This window comes from Camelus ferus, chromosome 12 (genome assembly GCF_009834535.1).
Source record: "Camelus ferus isolate YT-003-E chromosome 12, BCGSAC_Cfer_1.0, whole genome shotgun sequence".
NCBI classification, from domain to species: Eukaryota; Metazoa; Chordata; class Mammalia; order Artiodactyla; family Camelidae; genus Camelus; species Camelus ferus.
Window position 1 is genome coordinate 19,121,528 of NC_045707.1, and position 23,427 is coordinate 19,144,954.

At 44.6% G+C, this 23,427-nt stretch overlaps 1 protein-coding gene and 1 long non-coding RNA gene across 5 annotated transcripts in view; one reads left to right on the forward strand and one right to left on the reverse strand.

The window, feature by feature from the left end:
• TESPA1 (thymocyte expressed, positive selection associated 1) overlaps positions 1-23,427 on the reverse strand; it is a 63,035-nt gene that overhangs the window by 27,865 nt on the left and 11,743 nt on the right. For 2 of the 3 annotated variants that reach the window (XM_014557415.2, XM_032493044.1), the window contains exon 1: positions 7,242-7,485. The exons of the other annotated variant lie outside the window; for it this stretch is intronic. The gene's annotated coding sequence lies outside the window, so the exon portion shown is untranslated. Of the gene's footprint in view, positions 1-7,241; positions 7,486-23,427 lie in introns of those variants that run through there. 3 annotated transcript variants of the gene reach the window in all.
• On the forward strand, positions 11,937-20,335 carry LOC116667607. 2 transcript variants are annotated; one of them, XR_004324522.1, is made up of 3 exons: positions 11,937-12,140; positions 15,327-15,595; positions 20,192-20,335. It is a non-coding gene; the product is annotated as an uncharacterized LOC116667607 (long non-coding RNA). The 2 variants fall into 2 exon arrangements; XR_004324521.1 differs by lacking the exon at positions 20,192-20,335 and adding an exon at positions 16,270-16,552.

Below are 23,427 nucleotides of genomic sequence, written 5' to 3' on the forward strand. Positions count from 1 at the left end.
AAGAGTCTAAAAAGCCTTGTTAGAGTGTACTTACCTCGTCCTGCACCTGCGGAATATTTAATACTGACCAGCCCGGGGAAGACAATGTCAAAGGCTGACTTGCCTATTGTCTTTAATTTCCAGGGCAAATGGGCCTCATCTAAATTACAAGAACTCTTTAGCTCACAGGAAGAATTTCTTTTAGTGATTAAGGGAATTCATGAAGAAGCCAGGAAGGTGGGGGTGGTGGCGGGGGAGGAAGGAAGAAAAGAGGGAAGGAACGAGAGGAGGAAGGAAGGAAGGAAAGAAGGATCTTCTGACTCCCACACTTTATTCTGCCGCTTGCTAAAAGTATAACCTCGGAAAATTCAATTTCTTTCTCTGGGCTCAGTTTCTTAATGAGGATGTCACAGCACAGTGCCAGAATCTCACTGAGATGAGTGATGGGGCCCCCTGCTCAGGTTTCAGCAATGAATCTACCCTATGTTCCTCCTACGTCTTTGAAAATACATCACACACACAGGGGCTAATTTCCCCCCTGGCTCCCTGAAAATGTGCGTGTCCCGGTGAACCCTAGGCTTCTCTCACGTTCTCCCCCCCTCCCTCCTCCTCTCCCACAGCCTTTGGGTTTCTTAACCTGCAAAGCCCATCCCTTAACCAATTTCTCCCTGAAGTCAGGCCCAGTTCCCACAGCCTACAGACGATTTCCTTCCCTGCTTAATTCTCTTCTTCATTGTTCTTATCCCTACCTACTTTATATTTTATTTGTTAACCTCATTTATTGTTTACTCTTAAAATATAAGCTCCATGAGGACAGACCTTTTTGTCTGGGTCATTCACTGCTGTGTCCTTGCTGCCTAAAACAGGACCTAACTGATTTTTCCGTCTCTGCCACACAAGGGTTATAGAGTCTTGTTCGCGGGGCACTGCATGGGGACACTATAAGTCCGGCAATATTCTGAGGTGGGGAGATACAGACTTGTCCGGTTAGTGGTATAAGGATGCCGTGCTGCTGGGAGATAAGAAACTGGGTATTCTTTGTGGAAATCTGGAGGAAGTGGCAAATGATTGTCGGACAAGCTCATCAGCAGTGAGCGTGTTAGAAAGAATTGAAGGATGGGGGCACACAGCTGTCGAGATGGCACCTTTGAAGGCCTTGGGGGGCGCTTGTGATGGAGAGAAGGTCATGGAGATATTTCCTCCAAACAAGTCATACAAAGACACGCACCTCTGCACCACGGAGTCTGGCGCAGTGAGGACAGCACCGGCGGGGCGTCAGGAGCCTCGGGCCTTCTTCCGACCTTGTGGTCCAATTAACTGACTCCCGACCAGCCAGTTCGGTTTTCTGTTTGGGCACTGATTTCATCCTCTAGAAAATGAACTGGTGGGACTCAGTGTTGTGGAAGTTTGTCTCTAACAGGACTGTTAATGAATTTATCCTAGTTGAGTTTCAAATATCTGCAGAAATAATATCTGTTAAAAAATGCACTTGTGTAATTATTCCCGGAAGAATTAGGAACCAGTCCAGTGGCCTCTGGAGTTCCTGCCCATGTAACAAACTCCCTTGCAAATTAACACTGACTTCCGGGGTTCCTGGGCCTCCAGCGTTCAGTGACCCAGGAGAGTGGGGAGCCTGAACGATGGAGACTGAGAAGGTGCCCGAAGGAGGGTGAGTCAATCAGAAGAGCTCACTGACTGACCCCCCAGCACATCTTGGACTTTTCTGCTTTTTTGCTTTAGCTTATACAGTTTCACTCACTGTCCTCTCTACTAAACAAATTCTACCTACCCTTTGAAGGTGTCCTCAAGTCATCTCCTTTCTCCTACCCACCTGGAGCACCCAGTACATGTACCTAGACCCCACTGGACAAGACACCAGTGGCCCCCTATCTTGCTGTGATCCACCATCACTTGGAACCTCTCCCGTAAATCCTGTCTCCGGGCAGAGCAGGGTACCTTGCACCAGAAGACGTTCTGTAAATACTGTATCTGCACAGCAGCAAGAATCACACTGATGCTGAAAAATTATCCTCTTCTAGGGGATGTCATGGGACAGGTGCTCTGACTTTCCACACGGTCTCAAAGCCTAATGTAAATATTTCGTATACCTTGTAGTGAAGAGGAAAAAGGCTTGGGGCATAGATATACCAATCCTTTATTGATGGAACATGGGACCACACAAGTCTGGCTGAATTTATGAGCCAAAACTATCAAATTCTCCTATCTTAAAAATATTTCCATTGTAAATTTTTATTCCTTGGTCAAAAGTTCCTTCTGGAATTGGAATACCATCTTTCTTGATGCTAGTTTATAGTAAAATATAATATTTTACCTGTCTTCTGTGAGGACAGACGTCTGATGACTGCTGATATATCTTCCCTGACATTTCCACTAGTCACGACCCCCCCCCCCAAAAAAACCAACAAAAATGCCACACTGGCTCTATTGCTACTTGCCTGAATCACCCCAAAGCCTTCTTTCCCCCTCTGCTGTCATTTTCAGTCCTTTTCCCTTTCTTCTTTCTTGCATTTCCCTAGAGGCTTACTCCCCAAATATTTCTCCACAGTCTGCCAAGTGGTCTGGAATCTGCCTACAACCAAGTAGAGCAGGAGAAGATTCTTTTTGTTTTGAGGATGTTATCGTTAAAAGAAGAAAGTGCAGCAGACAGGATTGAAGTTAGACAAGAAATCACCCTTAATGGCTTCAGGCTAGGGAGTTGTTTAAGAGCTTTGACATAAATTTCTTCCAACAAAAGTCATTAGCCGAAGCAGTTACATTAGTAGCAGACACAACATTTAGGAGCATGTTATTACTACACTGAGAACATCACCTACTTTTAGTCTCCATTTTCTTGGAGACTCAGAAATTCATTTTATATTAACATAGGCAAGTCGAAGCAATGGGTACTTAAAATAATTGAGTTCCTTGTATTTACCCATAAAACCTTCCCATAAACCACTTCACTTAATCCTGACAATCTCCTTTGAGCTAATTATTGTTATCTGAAGCTCAGGGAGATGTGTGACTAGTCCAAGGTCATGTATTTAGGATCTCATGGTGCTGAGATTTAAACTCAGGATTGGTCTGACTCTAGTTATATAATCTTTCCACTAGTAACAGAAGAACAAACTTATGGTTACAAGGGGGGGGAGGGGGGAGGGAGGGATAAATTGTGAGTTCAGGATTTGCAGATACTAACTACTGTCTATAAAACAGATAAACAACAAGGTCCTACTGTACAGCACAGGGAACTATATTCAATACCTTGTATTGGCCTATAATGAAAAACAATATGGAAAGGTATATATATAACAGAATCACTGTGCTATACACCAGAAATTAACACAACTTTGTAAATCGACTATACTTCAATTAAAAAAAAGAAACCCAACAACTTATTTTCAGACAAAAAAAAAAAAAAAAGAAAGAAAATAACCTAAGATGACCATCCAGGTGTCAGCAGCAAATGTAATTAGGATAAAATAGAAGGAGAAACTATTTTAGTAATTTAGTATTTCACCCACTACATAAACTCTCCATTTTATAGTCCAGTATAGAGGAGGCAGATAAATCAAAACTAATTCATACTTGACTCTGTGACAATCTTGGTGAAGGAGATGCTGCTTTGTTTGGTTATTAGCATCACTTTCCTTCTTGATTCCAACTGGATGATTATGAAGCAGTTTTGCTGCCCCGGGGCTCACGGCGTGATTTAGCAGCAAGGAGCCAACTAGAGTCTGGTTCAGGGGAGAATGTCTGCCTGGAATTCCCCATTATTTTCTGATCATTGTGGCCTTCAGAACATCTGGCAATGGTTATGGCGCAGCACAGGCAAATCGGAGGGGACACCAGTCACAGTCCTGCAAGTACACGGCTAGCATGGCCCTGAGTTTTTGGTGCCAGTCTGGGGAGTCTCGTGAGAAGAGCTGGGATAGCTGGGTTAGTGATGGGCACTCAGAGGGCTTGGAGCAATGAATATTATTATAATCTGATATGGAAATTTTAATATTTTAACAACCACAATGGGCCTACTGATCTGTACCTGTCAAGTATCAGCTCTACTTACAGATATCTTACTATGGGGACATTTTTAAAGGACCTAGAAAGGATGGTCAACTTTTGAGAAGGGAAACTGTAGAAAGAGTGTGGGCGGTAGAATCAGAGTGAGCTTTGAAATCACCGTAGTGTCTCCTTACTGCACATGCGTCCTCGGTGAGCACATTTATCCCCTCTAAACCTAAGTTTCTTCATACGTAATATAGATAATATGCCAAACTTGTTGGGTTACTGGGGTTTAAAATCAGATAATGCATATTAAGTCCCCAATGTATAAAGGAAGTACTTAATAAATAAGTTGTTATTACTATTATTATGATTATTATTCATTTTCCCTCAGTCTAAACCATTCACTAAATCTGGAATATTTTCAGGAATAAGGAAGGAAGGAGGGGTGAGCAGCAAGGCACAGAAGGGTGTGTAAAATCCAGATGGTGAAAGAGGGATGTTGCTGTTCAGCAGAGATGAAAAACAGGCAATGAATCGGTCCTTCGTTCTTACCTAATACCCGAGGGGATCAGAGAGATCATCTAATCCTGGTCACTCGTTTTGCAGAGACAAGGAGAGGGAGAGGGAGAAAGACACAGGCGGAAAGAGAGAGAGAGAGAGAGGCATATCTGAAATTGCATAGAACATCAATGGTCATCAGCGAGATGCACACTCACAAGTTCTGAGTCCCACGTATGTGCTCTCTTCCTTCATCACACAGCCTTCCTCCTGCACTCTTGGTTTCTAAGACCCAGTCCTGGGTCTTTCTTTAGCACCCTGGGGCTCTTCCCAGGACATGTATCAGACAGACCTCTCTTCTCGTCTGTCTGTATTGTGCCTACACCCCCAAGTAGTGCCTGTGACTTGGGACTGAGAGTGAAAACCAGCGTGGGAGGAGAGAAAAAGGAAACAGAGTTTCCATGATGGGGCCTACAAGACCTTCCGCATCTTATGCATCTTATCCGCGTTCACAGCCAAGCCAGGCATCATCGCCATTGCAAAGGGTTGTGGGAAATTCCAAGACAGCCAGCAGTTGACTGCCCCCCATTCTACATACCCCCAACCTACAACAGGCTCTCACATTCCCTCAGATAGGGAATGTCTTCTTAATCTCTAACCCTCTCTCATATCACAGCTGTTTGGAAGATCATCAAAACAGAAATTACCCCGAGTACAGCGTTTTTGTGTTCTGAGGCTTCTCTGATCTAACAGATTTAATAGTTCAATCTATTCGGGGAGAAAAAGTTGGGGGGCAGATGATACTTGATAAATAACACCAAGAAAAATGCTAATTCGTTTTATAATTCTTTTTCCCTCTCTTATCATCCTCTCCCTTTCACAAATAAGTTTAGCCAAATAAATCCTGAGAGAAGGCCATCTACACTTTTTCTCTCCTTCTTTTTCTTCCTTCCGTCCATCTCTCTGATGTGGATGAGTTTTATGGAAAGCTTGTCAACTCCTACAGGAAATATTAAAGTTTTACATTCAGAAAAAAAGGAATCTTGTGCTCTCCGTGTTGGGAGACACTAAATGTTTTTGTCTGGTTGGGCTATAGCGGCAGCAAGAATGAGAGACATGAGTTCACTGGGCCTGGTTTACAGGCGGTTCCGTCTAGAAACGGGAGAGAGTGAGTAGGTTTCTCCATCACTGAGTTAGTTCTGTGAATGCTTGTCTTCACTTCTTCAGTCCTATTGCCTTGGTAATGAAGCTCTGTCCCTTATGTTTATTCTTCCCTGTTTTACTTTCACTATATCTACATCATCTCGTCCTTTAGGCAGAAAACAGAATAGTTGGCAGTTATCAAGCCTAGATAAATGTCTAATCTTCTTTGCTTACTGTGCGAATCATAATCTGGGCTGGGACCAAACCTCCTCTCCATTTTCTAATAGCTACGAATCATATACCTTGAACTAAAAATGACTGTATTGGGTCTCCACTACATCATGCCTAATCACAGGACTCTGTCTCACCTTCCGTGGGACCAAAGGAGTTATGAGAAAGTGTTATTAATAAAGTTGTTGTAAAGAGTGTCTAAATTCCTTGGGGCATCTGTGCATAAGAAATCATTTGTGAGATCTCTTTCTATCCCTCTTGTCACGTCTTCAGCATGTTATCTCTGACAGCATCCTTGGCAGAGTGAGACAGTAAACCTGGCTTACCCTCTTCCTAATGATGCTTTATGTTACAGGAGAATTACACCAGATCTTTAACTCGAATCACCTAAGCCTAATAATTGTTAAGTCTGAAGTTTGGACACACAAGTCGCAAGCCTGCAATCTCCAACCTCCCATCCTCGGCACTGCCATGGACTATCTAGAAAGTTCCCTTGCCTCTCTATTCAGGGCCATTGGTGGTAGACAGAGTCACTAGTATCTCTTCCAAACCCTCGTGGTCTTATCAAGCCACTTCTGTGGAGCAATTTTATCTTGTCCTTGTTCTGCACAGGGGACCAGCCTCATCTCCTCCACCCACTGATGAGTTCAGTTGCAAGCAGGGATGGGAAAACCCCAGGGTAAAGCATCTTTCCACTCCTCTACCTTCCCCAAAACTCATGCAGGTGGTGACATGCTCAGCCTGGCTACCATCAAGACAAGGTGTCTTGGAGGAGCAGAGCCCACTTCCCCTCAGTGATTACACAGGTTACTACATGGTCAATATATTCATCTATTCATCTCTGAGACTGGAAAATCCACCCTGATGGGTGGTTATTTATCTCGAGGCTGCTAGTTCATTTGGCCTGGTGTCGTCCAATTCTGTAAATTCTCCCTCATCTCTAATCCAGTGTCTGTGGCTGTAGTTTATCTCCTCAACAATTTTCTTCTGCAGCTTTTGAAGAAAGAGGTCATGTCCACAAAAAGCAAAGTTGATTTAGGCTAGGTATTCCCAACAGCCAGAGTTATGGACACTAGCATGAGACCTGCATGAAGCTAAGAGACTTTTCTCCTTGAGAACTTTTCAAAGTTTGAGTCGGATTGAAATGACAGCAAAAGTGGGGACAGCTAGACACAGAGAGGAGTTTCTCTGGTGAGAAAGGTGAATTGTTCAAGGGACCTCCTTGTTCCAAGAGATACAGTGATGAACTTTTGAAGGTTAAAGTTAGAAATGTCTCCTGAATTTTTCCTTTTCCCACAGCCTTTTTCTCGGATTTGTCTCCTTCGGTCTCCCAGCACCATCCTAAGTCAGCACAGCCTTAAAATCGAGGTGGGAGTCGTACTCACCTGTCTGCTAGGAGAGAGCCGAGGTTGAAGCAAAGCTGCCGTCCAAGCTGGACCACGCCCTTCCCGGGTATCGGGTTGGAGGGGAGGACAGTGAGAAAGTATCATATTGCATATTGTACCTTTCTCTCTGTCCTCATTTAACTGCTGTTGCCAGCTTGAAAGGGGAAGCGGAAATGAGAAAACACACACACAGATACACACATCTGTACAGTCCCCGCCTCCTTCCCCAGCCACATCCTCTACTCTGTAGCTCAGATCGGCTGAAGAACAAAATATCTGAAGTCCCTGGAGCTCACCACTAGGGAGCCCTTCCCGTCAGAGAGCTGCCTTGGTCTTTCCAAAACAACAGGAGATCTTTTCCTGTTAAGGGAAGGGTTCAGCTCATTTAAGGATGTGTGTATAGTGCAGTCTTCTAACCATGTAACAGCCTCAACTCACCTCAGTGCCTCAAATCAAGTGTCTGTCCCCAGGAGGAGAGGTGTCTAAAAATAGTAACACTCTCTCCTGAAAATTATCTCACATTTATCTCAGGGAAGATGCTTACAGCCCCATCACACACTTGAGAGTCTCTATTTTCATGACTCTTTCACACTCTGGTAAATTCCCCAGAGGCTTGTTTTCAAATACTGCACCATCGTAAGCCACTGTTTCTCCGGGTTGACTTCTTAATGTTTTAGTTTTTATGCTCAAACCAATTCAAAGTATTTCTCTTTTTAAATAAGTGATTGCTTTCCCAAAGATTTTCAAAAATCTCTCACACCCTGATGATGTCTTCAACTTACTGACTTTTGTTCCAAGAAGACTTACCAGACTTTAGAGTTTTTTTTCCCATTTCTCTATCACTTTTGCCCTGACCAGCTTTCAGCATCCTCAACATCCCTCTCCCCACCTCCCCAATATCTCCTAATACTGTCTTCTTTGTTTGATGTTGTACCATTCAATTATCTCCTCTCTCTCTTTCCTGATGCTATTCTGGGTCCTCCCCAGTGTCATTTACTTATGAATATTTATCACAACACTTATCGTACAAGACACACCTCAAATGTGCTAACTGCGACTGACTTTCACATGTTCATTCTTTCCTTTTGAATTTTATGGCTGTGACTAGTTGGATCTCTTTCTACCGTGTTCTCAAATTCCATTTCTAATTGCCAATAGGATTTCATCGGATATTTACAGTACAGTTATAGCATCATGGAAAGAAGCCTAAATAAAATTTCTGCTCAGTAAATTAATTTCTCTAAATATTATTTTCCTTAAGGATAAATATGATTAAAATAATAATTCTCTCTGTCTGTCTTTCTCTAATACACACACATGATACATTCAGTTATATATAGGGATAAAAATGTCTAACATATTTTCCAGTACATAGTAGGTGCTAAATATAATACTGTTTTTGAGAATTAATTCAAAAATCAACAAGTGAAAAAACCAAACCTAGTGCTCCTTTGATCTCTTTAACACTGGTTTTTTTCCTGCCCCAATTAACTACAAAAACTAATTAATGGAACTCTTAAAATTATTTTTACCCTAAAGTTTCTGAGATTCACCATTTTTCTTAACAGTTATTTTCAACGAGTTGGGGACAGGGAAAGTAGCATCTCTATAGAGCATTTTAATTTTTTAGAGTGATAGGGAGCTGCTTCTGGTATTTAGCACCTGAGGACCAAAGATGGCGAAAGTCTTGGAAGGCGCAGGACCGTGCAGCATCAGGAATGGCTGCTCTGGCCAAAATGCCAAGACTTTGCTAACCATGGGTAGTTTCATGGTTAGACGAATAGGCTTTGGAGTCAGACCCTGATGCTAGGCAGCTCTGTAGTCCTGGACACATTAACCAACATCTCCAGAACTCAGCTTCCCATCTGCAAAATGAGGATAATCCTCCTAAAGGGGTGGTTGCAAAGCTATAGGAATAAAGGGATGCAAAGTATTTAGTCCTGGGCTTAACCTGTGGCAAATGCTCAACAAATTTGGCCATTTAAAAAAGGCTCTTTATTACAATGTTTTTTCAACTTGTCCAGCCTGCTATAGATCTGTCTTTATCAAAATGACTTTAGTCCTTAAAGAAGCCATTTCACAAGTAAATTTCCAGAGATTTTTTTTTGTTAATTAAAAAAAGAAAATTTCTATTTGTGACTTTTTTTTTTTTTTTAAAGAAATGTCTTCTTCTTTACAAGCAGTGGCTGAAGGATCAGGATGAAGGCTCCATGATTCCTAGGAGGACAAGGAAGCCCAGGGCAGTCTTCTATGTTTGTCTTCTTCCCCGACTGCAGAGCAGTTTTCTGTCTCTCTCTCACCTGCCTTCCTCTGTCCTTTGACGACTTGAAGAGCCTCTATGTCTTTGACATCGAGAAGTTCTCTAATCGTATATTCCATGGGCTTCCTGAAAACTTAACCAGTTGTCCTTTTTCTGCTAGATGAGTTCAGGATTTCAAGAGGTTGTTTCGTATGTTTGTTTTTTAATGAGGTTTTGTTCATTTTTTTCCTAGTTAAAAAGAAAACCCCTTAAACTACTGAGATGTTGAGTTAGTTCTCTACTGCCTACGCAATTTGGCGGTTCAACGCCTTATCACCTGGACAGCTTGCCATTCTAGTATGCTTCCCCCTGGCTTTATGAAATTTGTAAAAACACTGACCTAGGAGTAAAAAAAAGTCATCTGACTTTAACACTAGCTATATGACAATTACTTCAGTTTCCTTGGATATCAGTTTCATCGTCTGACAAGGAGAGAAGTATTTTCTAACATTGCTTGGCTCTAGGAATCCACGGTGTGTACACATACTCTTTTTCTCTTCTCTCGTGTAACTGTGTGTGGTTTATTATGGAAAACGAAAATATTACATGACAGATCTTTGCTAAGAAATCATTAGCAAGGTATTATAGAACGCTGTTTGGGGAAAAAAAAAAACAAACTGTTGTCCTTTGCAAAGACAAGTAAAAATTGCTTTTGAATGATATTATCCTCCAGACTCGTCACCTGACGACACAGAGAAGTAAGAACAGTTTCTGAGCACTGAGGTGTCCATCAAACAGATGAGCAGGAGTTGGGCACGGAATTGAGAGCCAGCTGGCAGGCTGCCCAGCCAGACCTGGGGCAGAGCCAGGACAGCCGCCCAGAGAGGCTGTCCGACGGCGGAGAAGCTGCTGTTCACGGCCCTGCCCTGGGCCGAGCAGCTGGGCCCCTCCGCCCAGGCCCAGATGCAGGTGATCTGTTTCCATTCCAATTCTCAGCTCTCTCCTCCTTCACATTCTGGCGTTTGCAAACAGCTGTTTTTCACTGAGTCTGTTTCTTCCAATTCCTAATGTGGGAATTTGAGTGAATGTGTCTCCTTCCTGTACCTCAAGGCTCAAAAGTGGGGAGAGGGCGTGGAAGGAGTCCTGGGGGAGGAGGTGGTAGTTCAATTAATCAAGGATTTTCTGAACTTTCTCCACACAGAAAGGGGTCCACCAAGGTGAGCACGCCCCTTTCTCTGCTTCTGTGTTCTGCAAGTACAGGATTCCAAGAAACGGGGTTTGCTGACTTTTCTAACAGACCCGTTCTCCTGAACCACTCAACCCAACTGCAAGAAAGGTTTTCGTTCTGTTTTGCTGTATCTTCCTACTGGAAGGTCTAGCAGAACTGAAGAGCGGTATGTCATGGGTCTGCAGAGAGTAGTCCTTTAGAGATCTGAAGTTAGAATTCTATGTAAATTGTACTCGCTTGGGTGCCTTCTAAGCTCCAGAGGTAAGCTAGATCCAGGGGAATATACAGAGAGACAGTATCAAATGCTACCCTTCAGAGGGCTTACTCTCTTGGGTGATCAAATAACTTGGGGAGCTACATGGTTAACACAAGCAAAACCTGATTCTTTAAGGCACAGCTCCCTGAAGCTTTGAATAAGCTGCTATGAATTGAAACTCTCTTGGAAGGAGTTCGGGTGAAAGAGTATTTAAGGTGGGTTGAACCTTAGAGAATCGATGGAGCAAGTCCAGCAGGAAGGTGACCTCATGGATTTAGGGAACATTTAAAGCTGAGGTCTTCAGGTTCAGGACTCTAAAATCTTAAAAAGGATAGGTATTAAAGGTCCCAACAGCACGTAGAATTTGGAGGCTGCTGTAGATTTGGTATAAGGGAAAAAAATGTAGGGTTTGAGTGTGGAATTAGGGTTTGGGGGCAGAACATGAGAACTGGGGTTCTCCATAAGCGAGGAGGAGGCAGAAGTAAGCGGATTGGAGGAAGTGGGGGGCAAGGGGCTCTTTTCTAAGCCTACATCCTTCTCTCATCTCTGCTAAAGGGAAGCCCTGAGGCCGTTGCACCAAAGTTAGACAGCTGTCCCCGGCTGCAGTGGACCATCCTGGTAGGCAGAGTGGACACAGGGGCAGGAGAGAGTGAAGCAGAAGACAGAACCCCGTGATGGACTGGGGAACGACTGACCAGGATTTCTGGAAAGATGTTAACATGTTACAGGGTTTCATCAGTGTTGTGTCAGTTAATCAGAGGAAGTGGGATAACCGTCACCTTCTGATCAGAGGGAGAGCTGCCCTGGGGGAGATGGCGTAGCATCGAGCCCAGCTCTCGGTCTGTGCTGGAGTCTTGGCTCGGAGGAGAGTTCTCTTGGTTAGGGTTAGAGACAAAGAAAGAGGAAGAAGTGGAGGAGAGGAAAGAAGAGAAACCGAACCAGAGAGAAGCCCAGAGAGAGACTGTGAAAGGAAGTGATTCACACGCAAGAGAAACTAAAACTGGAGGGTAACCACCCAAACTTCGAAAGGCTCTGGTCGACCTCACGGAGGAAACACTCATCTTTCAAAGGCACCTGCTCCTCCCCCTCCTTCCCTGAGGGCACATTTGCCTCTTCTGGAGCCCCTGCTGCCCTTACCTACTCGGAGCCAGCAGCCGGCCAGGCCTACCTTTGAAGGTAGGCATGAATGAGGGGGTGGGTGTGAATGAGATTTATCCCAAAGTGCTCTACAGTTACATACTGTAATTTTTGCTAAACTCACAATGAACTTGTCTCTTCTGACCTACGTTTGGCACAGGGCTGAGGAGCCAAAAAACCTGTCTTTGAGGCTTTGCTCCGTGTCTCTCCTGGATTTCAGGTTTCTTAACTATAAAATGATTAGATGAAAATAAATGGTCTTTAAGGTTCTTTCCAGTGTAATATTTGACGCTTCTAACAGTACTAGCTACCATTATTATTGAGTGAATGTCTTATCTCTAGTCTCCAAAGCAATCTACAGAGTGGATTTTGTAACTCGCAGATGAATTAAATGAGACATTACGCAGAATCTGCGTGTCCTGCTGCTTCCCATCCTGCAAAAACCCCTGTGCTCACAGATGAACTCTTCAAGCTGTTCTTTTCCTACAGACCACCAGGTGGCAGCCTATACCGGTTCTCTGAGTTCTGCTTGTGGTTCCTTATCTAGGTGGGCTCTGTGACTAGCCCACAGCTTAGAAGGCTGACCTAACCCAAACGAGACTGGATGGATATAGGGGTTAACTGGGTAAATGAGGGTTTCTTCCCCAGGTTAGGTAAAATTTTATTTGGGTCAAAGTTGAATGAGATCTCAAAACGGTAAGGAATAAAATGAAGGCTGTGCTGGCAGGGCTGAGTGAGCATAAATCTCAAGATGGGACATACCGGTTATGTTTGGGAAAACTCAAGTTGTGCAAAGTGAGTTGTATGGCAAAGAATGAGTGGACCACAAGATGGTGAAGACAGGTTGAGGCTAGATTAGAAATCCTTGGATGTCACAGTTCAGGGTTTGAACTTTGTTTTGGTTTGTAAATTTGTCTCTTGAAATAATTTCAAACTTATGGAAAGACTGTAAGAAGAGTAAAGAGAACTCCAGGACATCTGCCACTCTGATTTACGATGGTCAGTATTTTGCTTGACCACACCGTCTTTTTTCCTGAACCATTTGAGAATAGTTTGCGAATGTCATGCCCCTTTACCCTTCACCTAAAGATAACGATTTTCACAAGTCTAGTACAAAATCAGGAAATTTGACATTGATGTAATTTTATCGCCTAACTTAGACCTTATTCAAATTTCATGATTTTCCCCACAATGTGCAGAATCGCACACGGCACACAGATTTCATGTCCCTTTTGTCTGTTTTTATCTGGGACTGCTCCTCAGCTTCCCTTTCTCTTTCGTGACCTTGACACTTTGGGAGAGTACAGTCCTTCTGCTCTGAGGAGGGTCCCTCAGGGTGGTTTGTTTGCAGCTCATGTGATTAACTTTGGGTCAGAAACCCCGTGTGGATCAGGATGAGGCGTGTGATGTGGCATCCTTCTCTGTGCTCCACGTCGGGAAGCATGTGGCATCAATTTCCCCATTATTGGTAAAATAAGATGGCATTCTCTTTTTGTTTTGTTTTGTATTTTACTGTTAAATTTATAATTTTCCTATTTAACTAATAAGTCTGTTAAATATTTTGAACCTATATAAATACCCTATTTATATTCAAACTCTCAAATTTCACCTACTAGTTTTAGTATTATATTTTCTTAATGATGGAGAGTCAAAAATACATCAAAACTACACGGAGTAGGGTAGGGTATAATCAGAGACATGCTTAGAAATATTCTGGAAGTTGAGACTATGCGTGTGTGTGTGTGTGTGACTTTACTATCTCGAACTCCTATACCTTGCCTTCCTTCTGCCTAGAAGTCTGGTACTCAAGTCCTCACCTGCCTTAAGAAATCTTTTAACCTTGAGCCAGCACATGACAACCTTGGTAGGTTAGAGGGGAAAAGACACCCTTCTTCCAGGCCAGTGCTGCATGATGTCAGAGCACGCACCTCGGCTGTGTGTGTTCCCTCGGGCAGACACCCCCGTGCAAGGCACAGCCCGCGCAGCGATAAGCACAGGAGCCTGCAGCTCTGGCTTGGACGTGGGGAGCATTAGAATCTGGAAGAAGACAAACATTGTCAGGCTCTCACTCTCCACCTGCCTCTCCTCTAGATGATTCACTGTACATCCCCTCGCTTCAATCTTGCAGTGACCCTTCAAGGCAGGCAGCATTATTTGCAAGGTGTAGATGAAGAAACTGAGTTCCAGCTGCCTCAAGGGAGGCCAGGATCTCACCCTTGATCTGGCTGATTATGGAACCTGACTCATTTCTGCTGCTTTGTAACTCCGCTCATCGCCATGGTGATACCAGGAGCAAACCCTTGTCATTGCCTCAGTAACTGATGGAACCAGCTTCCTAATACACATTGTCCTCCCAGCTTCGGGGGAAATAAAGGCCAGATGCCGTTTGACTCACTTTATAGGGGAAGATATTGCCCACACAGTTAGTGACAAAACGAACCTCTTTGTCAGGCAAAAGCTTTTTCTCGTTATAACATGAGCCTTCTGAGGAGGTGGGAGAGGATTTGGGGGAAGGAGCAAGAGGATGTGGGGAATACAAGCTGCAGTAGGGGAGGACGTCAGGGGTGGGGAGACCTCTGAAGTCAAGTTGTCTCTTCTGGCTTCCTGGACGTGGGCTCTCGAGCTGCCCTGTGGTACCCGCAGGCTTTGGGATGCAGGACACATCTGCGCCCTCCTTGGCTCCTTTTGCCAGAGCCCAGGAGATTGGCAGGGACCCTAGAGAAGACCCACTCCTGGGTGCAGGGCAGATGCTGAGCAGCTGAGCAAGCAGGACTGGCCAGGCAGGCAGGGCCACCTCCTCCAGCTTAGCCTCCCTCCTTCCCTCCCTCGGGAGGCGAGAGCTGGCTTCTCTCCCCTCTTAATCCCAGTGGCTCTTAAGGCCCCAGTGGGAAGTCTTTGCTGGGAAAAATAGGGCTGAAGGAGTGATGGAACCTCGAAGCACAAAAGGAAAGGAAGAACCAGGCTTCTCCTCTGTTTTTCACTTAAAAGACAAGAGGCCCCAGGGATAGGACAGAGAACAAATTGGCGGTACTTTGCAGGGGAAGGGAAAGGTCAAAAGCCAATGGGAAAATTAACTCCAAGAGTGAAGAAAAAAAAAGATACCTGATAAATACCTGTATGTCTCCCCACTCCCCCAATAACAGGCTGAAACATTAAAGGGACGGGCTTAGGGTTGAAATAAAGGAAGATTTCTGTGGATCTTTGATGTTTTATGTCACTTTTTAGGGGTGGATAAACCTGGCTGGTCCACTGGGAACACGGAAGGACGGATGTGATGATGCCTGAAGGAGTGGAGGGATGGGGATTAAGAGCATGTGGGGCTGTTGGGAATAGAGTCCCCGCTCTGCCATTCCCCGGCTCCTTGAGTTTGGGCAAACCGCGCAGCCTCGAAGCCTTAGTCGTCTCACAGAGCACGGAACAACAATCATGCCCATCTCTAGTGCTGTGGAGCGAAATGAGAGGTGCATAGAGCTTAGAACACCGCCTAGCGCGTGGTAAGTGAGCAGGGAAGTCGGTTGTTTATTATCACACTTTTTACTTACAATGAAAGGAGTGTTGGGTTGAGGGTGAGGAAAACCATTCTTTTATTTCTGCATCTTTCAAGATACCCAGTTCTTTTCCTGGTAAATACATCTTCTTCTTTCCCCACGCGCCCTCTCTGCAAAAAGGCAACTTCGTGAGAGAGCCAAGTTCTGTTTCCGGTTGTGATTCTAACTCATGTTGCTACTGCAAATTACGTCACCACCCTGAGCCTCAGTTTCCCCAAATACAAATGGAGAGGATAACGCCTATCTTGGGTTGTTGGTTAATAGCATAGTGTTTAGTTAGTGGATTTAAATTATACCTTCAACACTTAACTGGCTGTGTGAATGTGTGCACTGTAATTCACATCTTAGCCTCGGTTTCCTCAGTTCTTAAGTGGGGATTATAATACCAAACACCTTGTTGAGCTTTCTAAGGACAACTTAAGACATTAAAGTACGAGCTGCCTGACCCAGAGCTCTGCACAAAGTAGGCACCCTGGAAGTAAAATTAGTAGCTGGTAGCTTTTTGGTCTCAATGAAATTGCCTAAGAAATGCTTTTTTCAATCACATCTCTTTTGCCTAAGACAAAAAGGAGATAATGAGTGTGCAAACTGAAAATCCTTACTCTGCTTTCCCCATTTAGACAGACTCACTGAAAAAGCATCTTCGAAGATTTGCCCTGAATTCAACGGTAACCTGCTCCTACACTCCCTTCCCCTCGCCCCTTCCCCTCCGGAGCAAGCAAGCGCAGTAACCAACAAGGCCCATCCATCAACTCTCAGTCTCACCTTTGTCATGCAGAGTGGACTCGCCGCTAGCTACAAGGACCCCGGCCCCCCCAAAACACACCAACACACGGGCGCACACACACATCCTGCGCACCACACACATAATTTCTCAAAAGCCAAATTAAAGTCACCGTCCATCCACTGACAGAAGCCTCATTCCTATTCCCTTCTCCCAGGGGAATCCGCACTTTCCGTTGACATCACCCTCCCACCCCCATCCTCTAACACAGGCACAAACCGGTCACCATCCCACTTCTCCTCCCCTACTCTATTGCTCAGTAATTATATTCTCCGCCTCCCAGTGTCATGCTAATACAGGCTCCTGGCACAGCTGCCCAGATTAAATTAGAGCCCCAACCAGCAGGCTGACTAATTATATTTTGGGCCAGGAATTCTCTTCCCCCACCTTTGGGGTCCTGGGCCAACGAGGAGTAAATGAGCACTGCCAATATTTGCTGAGGATATTTGACTCTTCTTGCCTGGGTGGTTTTGTCTTCCCCAACCAATCTGGGCCCCTTGAATTAGATTAGACCAGAATGAGAGAAGAGAGTTTTACTCAAAGGACCTTCCTCAATCCATCTATCCTCCTGCCGGCCAGCTCAGCTGTGCCTGGCCGCCCTCCGCAGGCCAAGGAAGAAAGAATGGCACGGAACTCTTTCCCAAGAAGGAGATGCTACGCCTACCGTTGGGAGTCCTTCCCCTTGTCCCCCCTCCAAAGTCTTTTCTCCAAATAGTCTTTGTCACCCGTCAGCAATGATTGCTGCTAAATCCTTTTCCTTCTGTCTCATGGAAAAGGATGCTACGTTCCTTACAGAATACTGATTTGCAGCTTATCCTTCTGATTTGTCTCTCCTCATTCATGGCTGGAGCATAACAAATATTTCAAATTGCCTGGAGACAAAGTCTGCCAGCCTTTCATTTCCTTATTCCATGAACACTTATGTGCACTCACCACACGCCCCATAGTGAGAGGGATGTTAAAGAGGGCAAGGTGTAGCTCCTGCTTTGAAGAAGACCAGGGCCTCATGATCGGTCTAACTGCACATAGATGTGCAGGTAAGTCCTTCAGGAAATCTGTGCCTGATGCAGCGCCGGTGCAGAGGCTGGGGGTAGGCGTCAGCAAAGGCATTACTGCAGGGGGGACCCTTGAGTGAAGTTTTGAAAAGTTGTTCAGAAAAATCATGAAAGTTACGACACTAATTCTGGGAAGAGAAGTCAGAGAATATAGAGGGAAGAAAGGCATTGACATTCGTGACCTGTAAGCGTGAGGAATAAGGCCAAAAACATTGGCTGGAAGGATGAGTCTTGAGAAGTAGAAGAATGTTTTATTTCTGGATCTTTGGGGGCCCCCACTCCACGTCTTCCTAGCTCAGGGGGAACAACACTGCGTTTCATTGACCTGAGGTCCGCTCATTGGGGTCCTTTCCTTTGCCACCAACTTTCTTCCACAAGTTTGCTTGTAATAATTCTCCGTCCCCACCACAAAAAATGTCCTATTCTCGTATGACTATTTCCTTCAGAGATGCGTTTATAAAAAGGAAGCTAAGATTTCTAAAGAACTGCAGGCAAAAATTCTGGCAGGAGAATTGCTAAAAATAAAATAAAACAAGATGAAAACAAAGCAAAAACCTCTGACTGGATCACAGATGTTTTCCCACGTAGTCATCAATCTCTACTTCTCCGTTCATTCATTTGTTCATTTAGCACATACCTTCCCAGGCCCTTCCCTTTATCAAGCACTTTTCCAGAAATGATCGAGCATAGATGAGTAAGACAGTCCTTCCCCTTGAGGAATTCCGTCTAGAGGAAGATAGACTGAAACAGAGATAATTAAAAAGAGAGTGTGGTGAGGGTGCAGAGGGAAAGCGCTGTGCTTGATTCTGAGGGCAGTTGTAACCAAGCACTGAAACTGGGTGGCCTAACACAGCAGGAATGTATCGTCTCACAGTTCTGGAGGCTAGACGTCCAGAATCAAGGTGTCAGCTCAGCCGAGCTCCCCCGAAGCCAGCGGAGGGGTCCTTCTTTTCTGCCCCTACCTTCTGGTGCTTTGCTAGCAACCTCTGGCATTCCTTGGCTTGGATGCGCATCCCTCCCACCCTCCACGCTCACCCCGCGTTCTCCCTGCGCATCTCTGTCTTCACGTGGCCGTCTTCTCATAAGGACACCAGGGGTTCCTTATAAGGGGTAAGGTCCCACCCCCTCCAGTATGACCTCGTTTGAACTTAACTAATTACATCTTCAATGATGCTGATTTCCTAATAAGGTCACATTCTAAGGCACTAAGGGGGTTAAGATATCAACACATTTTTTTCTCAATTATGCATGCTCTCTTTCATTTATATTTCCCTTCTTTTTTTTTTTTTCACTCAACAGTGTTTGTGTGTGTGTGTGTGTTGAAGCTTTTTTTTTTCAACACATCTTTTTTGAAGGGAACACAATTCGACTTGCATCCAGTACCTAACTCTTCCCAGGGGCATCACGAGGTTTCCTAGAGGTGTGATTAAACTGAATTTTGATTTAAGAAAACCAAGTAAGAGTTAGTCAAAAGGGATCTCTGAAGGAAGACGTTCTTATGGAAGAAATAACATTAAAAGGGGCACAAAGATATAGAAAGGGCATGAATGGACCAGGGGAGTGTGCAGAGTTTCCTGCAGCTATAGAATCGAATGTTCGTCAATAAAGCAGTGAATTACGGGCATGAAACGTGCTTGGATCAGGTAGTGACAGGTACTAAGATGTGCTGCTGTGCTTCACTTATGAGGGTTGCTCCTCTGACCACAGAAAAACGGTGGCCTGGGCTGTTAGTAAGTGTGATATGGGGAAAGGAAAGTGGTAAATGGCTATTTCTCTGTGGCCGATATGGCCTCCTACAGCTCTCCTGTGGTAGAGCTGGCATGGGCATCCTCTCTGGACTTTCCAGGGAAATATAATTCCCAAAGGAAAGAGACTCTGTCTTATGCATCTCCATATGCCCAGCTCTCTGCACGACAGCTGATACAGCAGTGTGCATGTGGAACCTGATGGGGTGAATGAATGGAGAGATGGGAAGGTAAGTTTAGTGCATGAAGACTCTGAGCAGGCTCTGTTGGCCAAGTCATGCACCTAGACTCATGCCATTTACTTGTCCCTGAGCCCTCTTCACTGCCCCCTGCTTAACTATCTTTACCATTGCTTCAGGGAGGGTGTTGCAGGTAATAAGGGAAAACTCACAGAAATCCCCCAAGTAAGGATAAGATTGGATCTCTTCACCAAAGTCTGACATGAAGCGTCCCACTGGGGTTCTGCCCCAGGCCCTTCAGAGGGGACTGACGTCCTTCACCCGTAACCGACACAAAGTCTGCCTCTGACCCTTGGTACAATCGGCTCCATTGCTGAGCTTCAATTTTCAGATGAAGCCTGAATTGTAACTTTAGGGAGAATGAGCCACTATTCTCAGAAAGGGACAGTGGGCCGAGCAGACGCTTAAATAAATGCAACGTACAGACTTTATTTAACAAAAGCAATAGGTAAATTTGAACAGGCTTGATATTAAGTCAAACTTACGTTAAGAGAACTGACTAGAAGAAAATTGATCTTAAACACCTTACGGTAACCTGCTTGCAGTTGCCTTTAGCTGAGTTCTGCTGCTGTGAGCGCAGCTCACACACAGGTGTGGATGCACTATTTGCACCTTTCAAGTGTTCTCTGAACACTATCTTCTGCACACGTGTACATTACATTTGAAAAAGATCTAACTGCCCCCACCCAGATGTACTTCTTTTGTTGTTGATCTTTTAGGTGTGGTCTAAAGAGAACACATGGTTCTGGCTCATGAATCATGTGAGGACCCCAAACAGGATTGTCCAGACACCAAGTCTCCTCTGCTCTTCTTCAGACATCAGATGAGTTTGGGGTGCTTGTGTGGGAAGTGCGCTGGGTACCATCGTGACATGCTGGTACTCATAGTGCTGGTCGAAGGACTTGTCCGAGTGGGGCAGGGAGCTGCAGGTCCGCGTGAGATCAAGGCTGCGACTGGACAGCCAGACCCTTGTTTGTAAGGCCCTCCTTCAGCATAAGTGATTGACTGTATCAGAACGAGATGCTGTGGGTCTGAAATTCCATAGCCCTTGAGGATGCTGCCACTTCCTCAGCATGTGTCTTATGTTATAGTCGCCTTTCATACTTCCACACACACACAGGCCTTATCTATCTTCTCACCCTCTCCAGGTGGTTAGAAGATTATGAACTTTGCAGTCAGGTCAGCATGGGTTAGCGGTCCCCATGGTACTGAATAGGTACACGTGTCATTTGGTTATTTACTTTCTTCTTGACTGCTCCGTCCTTATCTACAAAAGATGAAATAATGCTTCTTCATAATTTTTTTTGAAATATTGTAGCAGTCAAGGTTCTCCAGAGAAACAAAACCAATTATATCTATGTATTGATTATAGGAATTGGCTCACGTGATTAGGAAGGTGGAGAAGTCCTACGATCTGCTGACTGCGAGCTGGAGTACCAGGAAAGCTGATGGTGTCATTCGGCCCAAGATGGAAGTCCTGAGAACCAGGGGAGCTGATGATTCAAGTCCAAGTCCAGCTCCAAAGGCCCGGGAAAGGGGAGCGCCTGAGGGCAGGAGAAGATGGATGGCCCCGCTCAGGCTGAGAGAGAATCCGTCCTTCCTCCACCGCTCTGTTCTGTTCTGGTGCTCAGCACTGGGAGGATGTTCACCTGCATGGGGGAGGATGATCTTCTTCCTTCTTTATTCAAATACCAATCTCCTCCAGAAACGCCCTCACAGACATACCCAGAAATGTTTCACAGGTTGTCTGGGCATCTCTTAGCCCAGTCGAATTGACACATAAAATTAACTATCACAAATAAATATTAAAGTAGAAAATGGTGTGAAGTTGCCTAGGGATGTGCTAATTTCCTTTCCATTTCCTTAAGAGCATAGATGATTCATGAGAATTCTTTGTAACCATGTCCCCAGGACCTGAGACAGAGCAGACACCCAACAGTTTGCTTGTAAATAGAGTAAATAAAGGCAGTTCAAATATGTTTCTGCAAGAAACTACCTTACAAAGGGCTGATGAATATTACAGCTACTTACAACAACACCGAGAAACTGCGAAACAATGTGAATGATTAAGTGCTCAGTTAACTGGCAAGGCCTTCAGAATATGACAGGAACATACAATTCATTTCTTCCTAACTCTGAAAATGTTGCAGACCTCTGCAGTTTACTAGACCTGCTGCTTTGTCTGGGCCCCTTTCATCCCTCCACTGCTCTTCTTGGCCACTTCCCCCAACACATATCCACCCGGCCAGAGCATGAGTTATCCAAGAGCACGGTGTGCGGAGGAGTAGAGAGCCTAGGTTCATCTGGATCCTGGCTGTTAGCTCTGCTGCGTCACCTCTTCCAGGAGGCCGGTCTTCACAATTCAGCTCACATTTTTTAAATCTCTTTATTCAGTGTCCTCTCAATGTGATCTTAGCAAGTTAAATCAGAAATGGGAAGTTAGTGATCATACTGTTCATGGTCCTTAATTCACAGATGAGGCCCAGAGAGGTGCTGTGAGGTGTTAGAGGTCATGGGGCGAGTTACTGAAAGTTCAGAACTGAAACCCAAGGCCTTTCAACAAGAACTTCTCACTGGAAAGAAAAATAAGCTTTTTCTCAGAGCAGAAAAAATCTACAACAGGTTGAAACCACGGTAGAGCATCCTGCGTTTAAACATCAGGAGATTATTCCTTAGAACACTTGTGAAATTAAATTTACTAGCTTTTAAAAACGTTCTAGTTTTTATTTAAACAATAATATCATGTTAACTGGAAAGAAACTTGTTAATTCAGTTCTCCACTAGATCCCTAGGCTGGAACAGTGTCTGGCGATCATAGGTGCTTAGTCAAAGTTTATGTAACAATGTCAGGTGGTCCGGCCAATAATGCTGGATTCTTGAGATAAACTCTCATAGTTTCTGTTCAACAAGTGTAATAACTGTACTATGTTTTGTGCCACAGAGATGACACTGAAAAGTCAGACAAGTTTTAAGCAGGAGAAGACCACACATTCTACAGGAGAAATGAACACACAGCACGACTTGTGATAATGCAGCAGATGACGATAGTGCTATGATGGAGATAAAAAGTGTTTCTTTTACCTACTGGAAGGACAGGCCGGTTCAGTCTCAGAAGGAACATCATTAAGGAGGTGGCATGCACTGGGAGAGTGAATGGGTTTTAACAGAGAGTGAGAATGATTTATTGGGAGGCAGAAAAATCTAATCTGAATATAATTCGGATATGAATAAGGGTTGGAGGAGCTGAAGGAGGGAGCATGGGAAGATCAGAGTATTTGAGGAACTGCAAAGAAGCCAGTCATCCTGCAGTAGAGATTGCAAGGCAAAGGGGAACCGAGACCAGGTCAGAGAGGTAACAGGACGGGAGGAGGGAAGTGGGGAGGATGTGTGAGACACTAGAAGGACTTCGTGAGTCAAATGTGAAGCTGTTAGAGGTTTTTGAGCAAATAGTGGACTTGATTCACTTCATTCCTAGGCTGAGAACAGACTAGCAGACTATAACGATCAGGGATGTAAACAGGGCCACCACAGGGGAGACTATGGCAATGACCCAGATAAAGCTGATGATGACTCAGAGCTGGGTAGTAGCAGAACAGGAGGGATTCTGATTACACTTGGAAGATGGGACCAACAGAAATGTGTTGATTGATGAAAGTGTAAAAGAAAGAGAGGACACAGGAATGACCTTAAGCTCTTTGGCTAGAGCGCCTGGAAAGAGGGCTTTTGCCAGTGGTAACTGAAATGTGGAAGTTTGGTGGAGGACGAGATTGAGGGAGAGATAAGGACTCAGCTTTGGACAAGCTAAGTTTGAGATGTCTCTGAGTCGTAACTTGGTGATATTGAGGTGGCAGTCGGATTTGTGGGTCTGGAGTCCAGAGGATGGTCTGGACTGAAGATACATACTTGGACATCACCATGGCAAAGATGGCTTTAGAGAATAATCATGGAGATTAAG